The sequence below is a fragment of the Phoca vitulina genome, unplaced genomic scaffold (assembly GCF_004348235.1).
Source record: "Phoca vitulina isolate PV1807 unplaced genomic scaffold, GSC_HSeal_1.0 scaffold20, whole genome shotgun sequence".
NCBI lineage: Eukaryota > Metazoa > Chordata > Mammalia > Carnivora > Phocidae > Phoca > Phoca vitulina.
This window is the reverse complement of record NW_022589723.1, coordinates 31,539,395-31,549,287: the sequence shown is the minus strand read 5'-3', so window position 1 is coordinate 31,549,287 and position 9,893 is coordinate 31,539,395. Positions and strand designations below refer to the sequence as shown.

At 41.4% G+C, this 9,893-nt stretch overlaps 1 protein-coding gene across 6 annotated transcripts in view; it reads left to right on the top strand.

The window, feature by feature from the left end:
• Positions 1 to 4,597: 4,597 nt before the first annotated feature.
• The window catches only part of DENND4A (DENN domain containing 4A), a 132,288-nt gene continuing 126,992 nt past the window's right edge, over positions 4,598 to 9,893 (top strand). For all 6 annotated transcript variants that reach the window (XM_032417417.1, XM_032417416.1, XM_032417415.1 and 3 more), the window contains exon 1: positions 4,598 to 4,873. The gene's annotated coding sequence lies outside the window, so the exon portion shown is untranslated. The remainder of the gene's footprint in view (positions 4,874 to 9,893) is intronic.

Genomic DNA, 9,893 nt, shown 5'->3' with positions numbered 1-9,893 from the left:
ACCCATAAGGAAGCCCTGTGGCATAGATATCAACACCACTTTACAGAAGGCTCCAGGTTTTCATTTAAAGATGTGGGAAACTTCTGGTATAGCAATTAAAGGTGAATAGATTTAACAGGTGGAGAGAATTAGGCTGTGCAACAGCTTGAGCTTCCAGTGCTTTAAACTGTTACTGGTTTCAAAGTTTTCCTTCATGCACCATTCAAACCATAGTATTTAAAAATAACTTTTAAGAAATAACCAGATACAGTTCCAGGTGTAAAAAATGGCATAATTTCAGAAATGGCATGAGGTCCAAACGTCTGAGCCACATTTTTCTATGTGGCCCATGTCTGCATTGTTACTCCCTTGCCCAAATCACATTTAGGGTTTAAGTTTGTTTAACTGTGACTACAGTGACCTATGCGTGGGATGTTAAGAGAACTTCAGATAGGACTGTTAAGGGCTCTGAGGTATTTAAAGGCACTTCCTAAGAATACAGTCAAATATTACTTATTGTTTTTCTACTGCTTTTTTTTTTAAGATTTTATTTATTTATTTGACAGAGAGAGACACAGCCAGAGTGGGAACACAAGCAGGGAGAGTGGGAGAGGGAGAAGTAGGCTTCCTGCCGAGCAGGGAGCCCGATGCAGGGCTTGATCCCAGGACCCTGGGATCATGACCCGAGCCAAAGGCAGACGCTTAACGACTGAGCCACCCAGGTACCCCTTTACTGCTTTTTTTTTTTTAAAGATTTTATTTATTTGACAGAGAGAGACACAGTGAGAGAGGGAACACAAGCAAGGGGAGTGAGAGAGGGAGAAGCAGGCTTCCCGCCGAGCAGGGAGCCCGATGCGGGGCTCGATCCCAGGACTCCGGGATCATGACCTGAGCCGAAGGCAGACGCTTAACGACTGAGCCACCCAGGCACCCCCCCTTTACTGCTTTTTAATATGTTCTTTCAGAAACTGTGTTCTTTGAAAAAAAAAAAGTGTTCTTTGATTAAAAAAAACCCCAAAACTTCAAACTTTTTCAACTTTTGAAACTTTTTAGTATCCCAGTCTATAAACCATGCTTGTAACTATATGTCCATAATATTTTATTTTTTTAAAGATACATTTTTTTGAGAGAGAGTTTGCGCACAGGAGTGGGGCGGGAAGAGGGAGAGAATCTGGAGTTGACTCCCTGCTGAGCAGGGAGGGAGCCCTACCACATGGGGCTCAATCCTGCCATCCATGAGATCACGACCTGAGCTGAAACCAAGAGTCCAACGCTTAACCTACTGAGCCACCCAGGCGCCCCTATATGCCCATAATATTTTAATTGGCAAATGTAGATAAAATATTTGTATCTTTTTTTGCCAATTAAAAGAGTGCTTTTTGTTGTTCCTCAAAGAAGAATTGACTAGATAGGCCTCACGGGGATTAAACCCGATGAAAGGCTAAATCTGCATCCACTGGGGAAAGAATGGGAAGTGTGCAATTGGACTTTAATTTTTTTTACAGTTTTATTGAAATATAATTGACATACAGGGGACTACACATACTTAAAGTGTGCAACTTGGTAAGTATGACATAGGTATACACCTATGAAACCATCACCACAGTCTAGATAGTGGACATATCCATCATCCCCCCAAATTCTCTTGTGGCCCCATATACCATAATCTCTCCCTTGCAATCACTGACTGGCCTATAGCCAGGCCCTCATGTTGGGAATAAAAACACTGTGGATGACATGGGCAGCAGGAAGAAGGGTCCAGTCTGGCAAAGATATTTAGCTTTTGGCTTAATGGAGTTAAAACACTGCATGTAGGATGTGCTTAAAAATAAAGTTATTGACTCACAGTATTTTCAAGCCAAAAACGATCTTGATCTTTTGATCTTCGTAACTTTATCGAATATTTAATTATTTGAAGTGTGGCAAAAACTTGCTTCCTTCTTTCTTGCCCTTTTTCTAAACCATTCCTCACACCAGAGTGATTTTTAAAATTAAATTTATCCAGAGCTGTAATCACTTATTTTTTAATGAAAATTAATAGTATCAAGTAGACATGCTTTTAGAGTAGTTGTATGTAAATGGAGGGGCATGTTGTCTGGGCCATTTTGGAGTAAACATTTATAAGACCATAGAGCACATTTTATGGTCAAAGAACACAATTTTTCAGTGCTAAAAATTAATTGGTCCTATATTAGTACTTCTCATTATTATGTGTTAACCATCTGAGCTAAAAACTTATACTAATTCTTATTTCTTGGGTGGTAGTTTCTAAACTTACATGGAATGGTCCATTGAACCCTTCAATGGGAGCAAACAATCCTACTGATCACCAAACTCATTTACCATTTTGTGGGGGGAGGGGGAAACTCACCTGATACCTTTAAAAAAAATACATGTTTTATAAAGTAGAATAGGAGTTATTGTTTACTGGGTAGAGTTTCAGTTTGGGATGATGAAAAAGTCCTGGTGATGGTTGCATAGCAATGTGAATATACTTAATGCCACTGAACTATACACTTAAAAATAGTTAAAATAGTACATTTTATGTTATGTATATTTTATCCAAATAAAAAGATAAAAATTCATGTCTTCATAGCAAATTTCACTAGAAAATGCACAGCTAAGCACTTAAAAAAATATATTTGGAACTGAAAGATCAAGAAACTACACACTTATGGGGCACCTGGCTGGCTCAGCTGGTAGAGCATTCCACTCTTGATCTCAGGGTTGTAAGTTTGAGCCCCATGTTGGGGGTAGGGGTTACTTAAAAATAAAATTAAAAAAAACCTACATGCTTATAAGAGTACATATTATTTTTCTTAGTAGCACATTGTACAAAAATGGTTAAGAATGACTGATTTGGATTACCACTTGCAATAAAAAAAAACCCACACCACTAAATGTACTTATCAAATAGCACCGATTAGGCAACTATAAATGACACTAACATGACATTCAAAACACTTAGAAACAACTTATATTATTTAACAATTTTCAGTGAAAGTAGTATTTTTCTGTATACAGTCTTATGTGACTGATGCTCATACATTTTTAACAAGGAAACTGAAGATCAGAACATACAATTTGACCAACTTAGTGCTGAACAGGCTCAACCTCAGGTTCTTTTTGTTTTTACTTGAAATCCAGTTCTTTGGCCCATATGTTGCCCAAAATATAGACATAGATGTCATACTGAAAACATCACTGTTCCCAACTTCCTTGCTCTAATGCCTTTCAGTTGCTATTACCATAAAATCTGATCTTGTTTCTATATTTTCCTAGGCCCTGGGGGAATGGGCCCTCACTCACCTCTCCAGACTCATTCCAGGCTCCCCTTTATACCTTGGATTTCTCAGCACCAGACTCCACCCAGTTCTAATAGCCAAGGTCCTTATTACCACAGATCCTTTGCACAGCCATTCCCTCTGCCTTAAACAATTCCCCAGAGCATTTCTCACATTACTGACTCCTCATCCTTCAGATGAGCCTTTCCTAACCACTGTTTTTTTTTTTTTAACCTATCCTATTATCTGCTCTCCCAGAATTCTGTTCAGAACCTTTATACACGTTTTCCTCCAAAATGTGTGAAGTATTTATTGTCCCTCTTTTCCCAAGTCAGTTCCATGAAAGCAGACCTTTTTCTGTTTCCCTCAAGGCTGTGTCCCCTCAGCATTTGCGTTTCAATGAATGTTTGTTGACTGACTGAATGAATACAATGGAAGAAATGGAGATAGGAAATAGAGCTGTAAACTTGGTTAGTAAAAGGGATTAATGCCTATTCCGCACAATTGAGAAAGTGGATTTCAAACCACAGGGACTTTTAGGGTCCTATTTCTTCCTTCATCTGACCATGGAATAATATCCAACATTCACTGAGTACTTTCAGGAACTACGCTAAGCACTTCACATGTATTATACAATTTAACCTCAGAACAACCCTGTTGCTGTAATCAACGTTTATTACTCTCATTTCTCAGAGGCAATTTGCCAACAGCCACTAATGGTGGAGCCATAGCCAGGTTTAAGTAGGCCATATCCCATTAATCCAATGTAATCGACACCCCTTCAGTCAACAATAGGAGTTTAATCAACGTACTTTTCAGAGAACCCCCCTGAATTCCCCATTTTACCTGACCTTCAGTATCTTGGGACCGAAACCTACTAGCGGGTTGCTAACCCCTCAGGGGGTTTCCTGGGGGATTCTGAGCGCCCCTGGTGTAGGAGCTGCCGCTCAAACTGACGCGTGGTGCTCTGGCTTGGCAATGTCAGGACTGTCAGGGCTGCTGGGGAGGAAGGAGGAAGCAGGTCAGTTGGCCCAAGACGATCCTTGACCCTCGGGGTGGTGAAAGGGGAAGGGAAGGTGTTTCTCACCCACGCCCGCCTCAGGCTCGGGATCTCCCGACCGCAGGGGGAACCAGCGCGCGTTTCCCCAACTACTGCTTGCGTCACGGGCCTGGTCGGCTCAGCCCCGCCCACCTTCTCCGCCCAGCTCAGGTTCAGGCGCTAGGACCCCACAACCCTCAAGCCGGCACCGCCCCGCCCCCTGGGGCTGGGCCTGGCTCGCGATTGGCGCTTGTGGGCAGCGATCCCCGCCCCCGCCCCCTCCGTCACTGCCAAGATGGCACCAGTCGCAGTGGCGGCGGCCGCAGCGGCTGGAGCCAGAGAAGGAGGCGGAGGCAGCGCCTGCTGCGAGGGGAGGGGGAGTCCCGTCTGACTGAGACGGCAGGCCTGGGCGGGCGGGGGTGCCGCGCAGGGCGGAGCGCCGGGCTGGGGATGAGCTAAGCGGGTTCAGAGCGCCGCGGCATTCAGCCCCTCGTGTCCCGCCGCCGTCGGGAGGGGACTGGGCACCACTCTCCAAGCTCGACCCACTGCTCGCGCTGGAGCCAGCGGTGAGGTGAGTGCGGGGGTGGCGGCGCGGACAGCGGTGGCATGTGGAGCTGTCACGGCCCGGAGCGGTGACAGCCGTGGTCGCGGGAGCGGGGTCGGCAGGGCTCGGAGAGGTGGCGTGGATGGCCGCGACCTCCGCCCGGGGGCTTCTCAGAGCCGGGCGGTCCTCCGCGGGCTGGGTCCGCTCTGGGCTGGCGCGGCGGTGCTGAGAGTAGCGCCCGCACCTCTGTGTCGGACGCGTGGGGGGCTCCGGTGTTTTCTTTCCAGATTTTCTATTCCGGGCTGGTTTGGGGCTCTTGTTGTTGGGAGGTGGGGGTGGGGTGGGGGTGGGGGCGGGGGCGGTGAGAGGGGAGGTCCTGAGCTGGGATTTTGACAAGCCCGTTACGTAAGACGGAGGTGGCCTTCCGGAATCCCACCTGCTCGATATTTTAAACAGGCAGCAGCGGGAGCCTGGCGGGCCCCCAGAGGCCCGATTTTCCTCCCGGGGGTCTGCTTAGCCAACCCCGGCCAGCATGGGTCGGGTTAGCGTTCAAGTTGGTCAGTTGCATTTTGTGTGTGTGTGTGTGTGTCTCTATTTTTGCGGGGGGGGGGGGGGGGGACGTTCCTGGTCGCCACCATTCCCTTTGAAGTTTATCGCTTTGAGGGAGGGAGGAGAAAAAAGAAAAAAGCTTGTGACCCAAAACTGGGTCGCAGCGACAGCTTTTCATTATCGTGCTTTTAAATGACAGATGTGCTGGAAGATTTTTGTTATTGTTCCAGAGTGCTTTTAATTCAAACGTATGGTTACGCCTGGAGGCTTAGAGAAGGGTTTTTGTCTTACAGGACAGTTATTTGTTGTTTGCAACAGCAGGAGAGGCATCAGTCAACAGGCATGTATTTATTTGAGGAGAAAACGCGTGTCAGCCAGCTAGAGACTCGTGAGGACAGAAATTGTATTACTCCGTGAATATGTTATTCTTTCAAATGCATTGTACGTTAATTAAAATAATAGCCCAAGTGTGTAAGAAGCAATTTTACAAGATTGCAAGCTGTTGTTTGGTGTATATAGTCTCTGTTTTCTGCTTGCCCTAATCTACCTCTTCTCTCCTCTTGGGGGAAGGAGGTGGAGACACCTGTAAACAGCGTAGCCCAGGTTACACTAATCTATTGTAGTACATTTGAGATTATTGTAAAAAGTAGTCTCTGGGGGACCTAAGATTAGGTAATAAGTAAGGACTCTTGGGCAAGTTACTCAGTTTATGTTTAGAGTAGATAGTTCTGGGAATCCAGCTTTTGAAAACTTAAGTACGCAGAATTTCTGAGCTATTTGAACCCTGTTTGAATTTATAATGAAACGAAAGCTTGTATTTGGCTTCTTTTATTGGAACTTTGTTTTATTTTGGCCAGAATTAAACATTTTGGGCAACTTTTACTTCATTTTCACAATTTCCCTTTGAACTGCAGCTCTCAGTAGGAGTCCAGACTAGTATATACCATGCCATCATCATCATTATATATATTATATGTTATATAATTTTCTTTTTCTAAATGATCAAATATAGACTTCACTGTGGAATTTTTAAAGAATGTACTTTTTAGGAAAATTAATTGATCTTGACACCGGCCCAATAGAAATAAGAGTAAATTTTGGTCTGAGTTTTAAATTTATGTACACAAATTTACACTTTTGAAAATCGGTGAAGCGATGTAAATTTTTTGTTTGTGCAAGAGAGCCAGAAGCTGATGCTGATTTGTTCTGAACTTTTCCACATGAATTACCACTGGCTTAAATAGTTATTGATTCTTAAGCTCCTGGAGCTGTTGGCCTATTTATGGCAGCTTGAATAATATTTGGAATAATTGGAAAGCTATAAGAAGGAAAGAGTATATGACATTTATTAATTCATTCAAAAATAATAAAAATCATGGCAGAATTGTAAAAAAAAAAAAACGCTTATTTTTTCATTTGAGTGATATTATTTACACTACCTTTTTGTTTCCAGAATTCTTCTAAACAGTCTACCTACTATGGAAACCTAGATTTAAGCACTGATTCAGATAGAGATGTATATTACAAATCTTGTATCATTCCTATTTAAATTGATGGCTCATTATTCCAAGTGGAAAACAAAAGTGGCTCTAGCAGGAAAATTGACTTGTTATTCTTGTCCTCTCTGATGTCAGAGACTTATCTTGGGGCTTTCCTCTTTCTTACCAGATGTGGAAGATGAGACTGACTGAAGGAAAGTTGATTAAAAAAACTTCCTCTTTGTTTGTTTAATACCCCAGATTAATGATCATTGCTCAGTATAATTTGTGAGTTGGGGAAAAGTGAAGTGCTCCACGCTTTATTACTGTATATACTAGTTATCACTTTGAATTCTAAAACAGCAGTGTAGAACTTTATACATAAAAAGGATTAATTTATATAGTTTGTTACTATAGTAGGGAAAAATTTATAATAGTCAAAATGCCATATAATAGAGGAATAGTGAAACGAATGATAATCCAGTGGTAGATGCAGTTTTTAAGGGTCACATTTTCAGAAATATTTACTGAAATGAGAAAGTACAAAATAGTGTTGAGAGAAAAGTCAGAATATAAAGAATATACTTTGTCATTATTTATAACATATCACATATACATGGCAAAATGATTGGCAGGAAATAAATTTTTTTAAAGGTTTTATTTATTTATTTGAGAGAGAGTGAGAGAAAGCATGAGCCGGGGGAGAGGCAGATGGAGAGGAAGAGGCAGACTCCCTGCTGAGCAGGGAGCCCAACACGGGGCTCCATCCCAGGACCCTGAGATCATGACCTGAGCTGAAGACAGACGTTCAACCGACTGAGCCAGCCACCCAGGCACCTTGGAAATAAATATTTTAATAAGATATTAAAAGGTGTCTGTATGATGGGATTAGAGGTCATTTTTATTTTAGTATTTATACTTTGTTCTATCTTCTGAATAGTATTACTGTAATAATGACAAGAGTGACATTAAAATGTTTTCAAGGGTCATAGGAGAAAATCCTTAAAATCCCACAAAACCACTGCTCCAATAGGGAGACTATTTTATGATTATTAGAAAACTAACTCAAAGTATGGTACTTATGCAGTACACAGTAATGGAAGGAGCTAATAATTTAGGTGAAGGCACTCTTCTGGTTACCAGCACCAACCTGGTAGTGGTTTTACATATGTAGATGATTCTATTAATGCACATTGTTGGGGTGCCTGGGTGGCTCAGTTGGTTAAGCGACTGCCTTGGGCTCAGGTCATGATCTCAGGGTCCTGGGATCGAGCCCCACATCGGGCTCCCTGCTTGGCGGGAAGCCTGCTTCTCTCTCTCCAACTCCCCCTGCTTGTGTTCCCTCCCTCTCTCTCTGTCTTCTCTGTCAGATAAATAAATAAATAAATAAATAAATAAATAAATAAATAAATAATCTAATGCACACTGTTACTCTCAACCTCTTTTCTATTTGGATCTCACACCCAAACTGTTTTATATTGATAGTGCCACCTATTGATGGACTGCTTGACTCAGTCTTTTCCTCTTTACCCCATCAGTCAGTAGATAGCAGTTTTTGAATGTTTATGAGGTGCCAGGTATTTTGCTAGTCACTGAAGATACAGAGGTAAATGAAACATGATTTCTGTCCTCAAACTCTGGTTGAGAACCCTTTCTTTTTTTCTTGGGCCATCAGTGCATACTGTGTACTTTGCTTTTCCTGTTTCACTGCTCGGGGCCTGGCACCTCAGCCAGTATCTTTTTTGCTGGTGCTTATATCCTCGTTTAACTTTCTTTATGGGAAAATATGTTTTGAGGTCCAAACAACCAATTTACAAATAAAGTTTTAGAACATTACTTGATTGTATGTTGGAGAATCTTATATTCGGAAGAGCTGCTGTTATTGTTATTTTTCAAGTGTGTGATAATTTCTTGGTGCCTCCTTGTTTCCTTCTTTTAAAAGCACAAACAAGTAGAAACCAATAGGGAGAAGAGACAAACTATCAAGAAAAAAGGTGGAGAGATATCAAGGGAGTTTTCCTGCTGGTGCTGTACTTTATTTTCACCAAGAATAGTGAGTCATCAAAATGTATAGTAAGAGATACTGTTTCTACTATACTTTTAGTATCTCTTTGGACCCATGTAAAAATGCATTTTCCATGTACATACACACATAAACTCACAGTTTAGCTATTTTCATTTCCAAATAAAAGCTGAAATAGGGAGATTGGAAATTTCTTAAATTTATTTTTATTTTTACTTTTATATTTTATAGATGATACATTTTTTGAAAAGCTTTAAAAATACAGAAAATTACAAAAAAGTAGTAAGCACACGTATACTCATACAAATGTTAACATTTTTTCACTTTTGTTTCAGATACAATTTTAATTTAAAAAACTATGTATATCATGGTTATCACACTGAATGCTAAAAGAGCAGGTAGAACTTTATACTGTACTTGAACATTGCTGATCAAGTTAAAGTCCTTTTTGTTCTCCTCAGTTTCATCTTCCCTCCCAGGGGCAATTGTTATGATAAATGTGATGTGTATCCTTCCATTTTACCTTTTAATAAACTTTACATATGAACAGTACATGGCCTTGCTTTCGATGCTTTTGGAGAGCTGTGGGCTTTGGAGCCATATTCCCTTGGTTTAAATCTGGACTCTGCTACTTAATAGTTTTGTGACCTTAGGCAAATTTTTAAATCTTTCCATGCCTCTATGTCCTCATCTATCAGATAGGGATAATAGATCTGCCTACCTTATAAGGTTGTTGTAGAAAGCAAGTGAGTCTATATAAGGTGCTTAAAACTGTTCCTGCCCGCCCCCCCTTGTTTTTTAATGTGCTGGCTAATTTAAGCAGCTGTTAATATGATTTTATCATGGTATACATATTTTGACACTTTCTAAATTTTTGCCCTCCTCCCCCATCTTTGTTGGCCCTTGTAGGACTGGCTCATTTGTGTTGACTGGTGTGTAATGTTCCATTAAATAGATATACTGCAATTTAGCATTTACTCTATTAATGAATGTTGAT